Source organism: Tasmannia lanceolata, unplaced genomic scaffold, assembly GCF_043159265.1.
Source record: "Tasmannia lanceolata isolate RefF3 unplaced genomic scaffold, GAP_Taslan_0.1 ptg000119l, whole genome shotgun sequence".
NCBI lineage: Eukaryota > Viridiplantae > Streptophyta > Magnoliopsida > Canellales > Winteraceae > Tasmannia > Tasmannia lanceolata.
This window is the reverse complement of record NW_027518795.1, coordinates 445001-450000: the sequence shown is the minus strand read 5'-3', so window position 1 is coordinate 450000 and position 5000 is coordinate 445001.

The following is a 5000-nucleotide window of genomic DNA, read 5'->3' as shown; positions in this document are numbered from 1 at the left end:
ACAAGGCCATGGCATATGGTGGGGAATGGACCACGGTTGCCAAGGCTAGGCATATAGAGAGGAATCGCATTTTTGCCCGGATAGGCACCGGAATGCTTGGCCTTGGCTTGCCATAGCAGGGCATTGCTGGGTTGGGCTCCCTTGGCCTTCCGGGGGCCTTGGACGCTGTCTTGGGAAGACCATGGGCACAAGGCCATGGCATATAGTGAGGAATGGACCACGGTTGGCAAGGCTAGGCATATAGAGAGGAATGGACCACGGTTGCCAAGGTTGCGCAAGTTTTGGGCATTTTTTGCCCGGATATGCCCAAGTATGCCCCGATAGGCCTGTTACGCCCCGGTATGAACGCGTATGCCCGGATAGACTCGGTATGCCTTGGGATACATGCGTATGCCCCGATAGGCTTGGTACGCCCCGATATGCGCACGTGTGCCCCAGTAGGGCTCGGTATGCCCCGGTATGTACGCGTGTGCCCCGATAGGCCCGGTATGCCCCGATAGGTTCGGTATGCCCCGATATGCACACGTGTGCCCCAATAGGGGTCGGTATGCCCCGGTAGGTACGCGTGTGCCCCGTAATGCACGTTTCGCAGATCTCCCCGCATGTCCCGCCCCTATATGTAATACTTACTTACTTACTTACTTTCTTTCTTGCTTGCTTGCTTGCTTGCAATGGTTGGGAGTGCCCGGCATGCCCCGCTGCAGAGACCAAGGGCGCAATGACTTGGCACCGCGGATGCCGGGACTCCGGCACTTCCCGTGGCACTGATGGTTGGTTCCAAAGACAAAAGGCCGTGCAAGGCCACCGCACCGCGGATGATTTTGCTCGTGCTGGCGCCGTTGTGTGGCCAAAGAACATGCGCGAATGCTCGTGTCGGAAGGGTTGGTGTCCTGGCGCCGCGGGTGTCACGAATGCTCGGTTGCGAAGACCATGGGACCAGAGCCATGGCACGTCGGATGATGGCTCCAGCTGGCGCCCCGGCACTTTCTGTGGCATTGATGCTCGGTTTCAAAGACAAACGTGCGCAGGGCCAGGGGACCGCGGATGACTGCTCGTGCTGGCCCCGTTGGGCGGCATTGATGGTCGGTTGCAAAGAAAATGCGCGATTGCTCGTGTCGGGGCCCGGCAAGCCAAGGCCAAGCGAGCCATGGCACGTCGGATGATGGCTCCAGCTGGCGCCCCGGCACTTTCTGTGGCATTGATGCTCGGTTTCAAAGACAAACGTGCGCAGGGCCAGGGGACCGCGGATGACTGCTCGTGCTGGCCCCGTTGGGCGGCATTGATGGTCGGTTGCAAAGAAAATGCGCGATTGCTCGTGTCGGGGCCTGGCAAGCCAAGGCCAAGCGAGCCATGGCAACGCGGATGATGGCTCGCTAGTGCTGGCGCCGTGCACAGTGGCCTCGCACACTCGCCCTGCACGCTTCCCTTGCACGCAGCCTTGCACACTAGCCTCGCATGCGAGCCTTGCACCCTAGCCATGCAAACTAGCCTTGCACGGTAGCCATGCACACAAGCCGTGCACATTAGCCATGCGCACAAGCCCCGCACACTAGCCTTGCGCACAACCCTTGCACACAAGCCATGCACTCGAGCAATGCACACAAGCCTTGCACTCAAGCAATGCACACAAGCCCTGGACACTAGCCTTGCACACGGGCCTGGCACACAAGCCTTGGGCACTAGCCTTGCGCACTAGCGTTCCACATGAGCCTTGCACACTAGCCTTGGACACTAGCCTTGCACACAGGCCTTGCACACTAGGCATGCTTGGGCGAGCTGATCCCGCATCAAGTCGACGGGTCTAGGCATTCTTGGGCGCAGATCCCGCATCGTCTCGTCGCGTCTGGGCGCAAACACGTCGCGTCTCGTTGCGTCTTCAGAAGTCGTCGCTAACAGCACCTTTGGTTGCCACTGGTGGTTAGGCTGGTTGGTTGCGCAAACCCTATAGGAGGGTGGCATGCTGGTGGGCGTTTTTGCCCGGATAGGCACTAGAATGTGCAGATTTTGGGCGTTTTTGCCTGGATAGGCTAAGGAATGGGCATGCTTTGGGCGTTTTTGCCCGGATAGGCACCGGAATGCTTGGCCTTGGCTTGTCCTAGCAAGGCATTGCTGGGTTGGGCTCCCATGGCCTTTTGGGCGCCTTGGACGATGTCTTGCGAAGACCATGGGCACAAGGCCATGGCATATGGTGAGGAAAGGACCACGGTTGCCAAGGTTAGGCACCGGAATGCTTGGCCTTGGCTTGCCAAAGCAGGGCATTGCTGGGTTGGGCTCCCTTGGCCTTCCGGGCGCCTTGGACACTGTCTTGGGAAGACCATGGGCACAAGGCCATGGCATATGGTGGGGAATGGACCACGGTTGCCAAGGCTAGGCATATAGAGAGGAATTGCATTTTTGCCCGGATAGGCACCGGAATGCTTGGCCTTGGCTTGCCATAGCAGGGCATTGCTGGGTTGGGCTCCCTTGGCCTTCCGGGGGCCTTGGACGCTGTCTTGGGAAGACCATGGGCACAAGGCCATGGCATATAGTGAGGAATGGACCACGGTTGGCAAGGCTAGGCATATAGAGAGGAATGGACCACGGTTGCCAAGGTTGCGCAAGTTTTGGGCATTTTTTGCCCGGATATGCCCAAGTATGCCCCGATAGGCCCGTTACGCCCCGGTATGAACGCGTATGCCCGGATAGACTCGGTATGCCTTGGGATACATGCGTATGCCCCGATAGGCTTGGTACGCCCCGATATGCGCACGTGTGCCCCAGTAGGGCTCGGTATGCCCCGGTATGTACGCGTGTGCCCCGATAGGCCCGGTATGCCCCGATATGCACACGTGTGCCCCAATAGGGGTCGGTATGCCCCGGTAGGTACGCGTGTGCCCCGTAATGCACGTTTCGCAGATCTCCCCGCATGTCCCGCCCCTATATGTAATACTTACTTACTTACTTACTTTCTTTCTTGCTTGCTTGCTTGCTTGCAATGGTTGGGAGTGCCCGGCATGCCCCGCTGCAGAGACCAAGGGCGCAATGACTTGGCACCGCGGATGCCGGGACTCCGGCACTTCCCGTGGCACTGATGGTTGGTTCCAAAGACAAAAGGCCGTGCAAGGCCACCGCACCGCGGATGATTTTGCTCGTGCTGGCGCCGTTGTGTGGCCAAAGAACATGCGCGAATGCTCGTGTCGGAAGGGTTGGTGTCCTGGCCCCGCGGGTCTCACGAATGCTCGGTTGCGAAGACCATGGGACCAGAGCCATGGCACGTCGGATGATGGCTCCAGCTGGCGCCCCGGCACTTTCTGTGGCATTGATGCTCGGTTTCAAAGACAAACGTGCGCAGGGCCAGGGGACCGCGGATGACTGCTCGTGCTGGCCCCGTTGGGCGGCATTGATGGTCGGTTGCAAAGAAAATGCGCGATTGCTCGTGTCGGGGCCTGGCAAGCCAAGGCCAAGCGAGCCATGGCAACGCGGATGATGGCTCCAGCTGGCGCCCCGGCACTTTCTGTGGCATTGATGCTCGGTTTCGAAGACAAACGTGCGCAGGGCCAGGGGACCGCGGAGGACTGCTCGTGCTGGCCCCGTTGGGCGGCATTGATGGTGTGTTGCAGAGAGCATGTGCGATTGCAAGTGTCGGCCGGGTTTGGGTTCCCTTGGGCTTTCGGGTGCCTTGGACGCTGTCTTGCGAAGACCATGGGCACAAGGCCCCGTCCTGGCCCCTTGTTCGATTCGCTCTCGTCTTGCGCTTGCTTCCAAGGTCCTCCATGACCTTCCCCATGGCCTTGCTAGATCCCCCCCATGACGCATGACCTCTGTCCGTTGATTGGTTTTGAGTGCACACCATGCCCGGCTTGGCACCGTGTTGTCGCGTGAGTGGCATTTGGATCGTGCATGCTGGTGGGCTACCTGCCAATGCGCACAAGCCTTGCACACTAGCCTTGCGCACGAGCCTTGCACAAAAGCCTTGGACACAAGCCTTGCGCACAAGCCATGCGCACAAGCCTTGGACGCTAGCCTTGCACACAAGCCATGCATACAAGCCTTGCTCACAAGCCTTGGGCACTGGCCCATCGCAGTAGCCTTGCACACAAGCCTTGCGCACTAGCTTTGGGCACGAGCCTTGCGCACTTGCCTTGGGCACTAGCCTTGCACACAACCCTTGGGAACTAGCCTTGCGCACCAGCCTTGCCCACAAGCCTTGCACACCAGCCTTGCACACTAGCCTTGCATACAAGCCTTGCACACTAGCCTTGCACACAGGCCATGCTCACTAGCCTTGGGCACTAGCCTTGCACACAGACCTTGGGCACTAGCCTTGCGCACTAGCCTTGCCCACGAGCCTTGCACACTAGCCTTGCACGCAGGCCTTGCACGCTAGGCATGCTTGGGCCAGCAGCTCCCGCATCAAGTCGGCGGGTGTAGGCACGGTTGGGCGCAGATCCCGCATCGCCTCGTCGCGTCTGGGCGCAAACCCGTCGCGTCTCGTTGCGTCTTCAGAAGTCGTCGCTAACAGCACCTTTGGTTGCCACTGGTGGTTAGGCGGGTTGGTTGCGCAAACCCTATAGGAGGGTGGCATGCTGCGGGGCGCTGGAATGCGCAGGCTTAGGGCGTTTTTGCCCGGATAGGCACTGGAATGTGCTGGTTTTGGGCGTTTTTGCCTGGATAGGCTAAGGAATGGGCATGCTTTGGGCGTTTTCCCCGGATAGGCACTGGAATGGGCTGGTTTTGGGCGTTTTTGCCTGGATAGGCTAACGAATGGGGCATGCTTTGGGCGTTTTTGCCCGGGTAGGCACTGGAATGCCTGGCCTTGGCTGGGCATTGCTGGGTTGGGCTCCCTTGGCCTTTCAGGCGCCTTGGATGCTGTCTTGTGAAGACCATGGGCACAAGGCCATGGCATATAGTGGGGAATGGACCATGGTTGCCAAGGTTAGGCAATATAGAGGGCGGTGGGCGAGTAGGCCATGGCGTCACTTGTTTGCCCGTGTTTGCTCCCTTTGTGCGTTGTTTGGTTT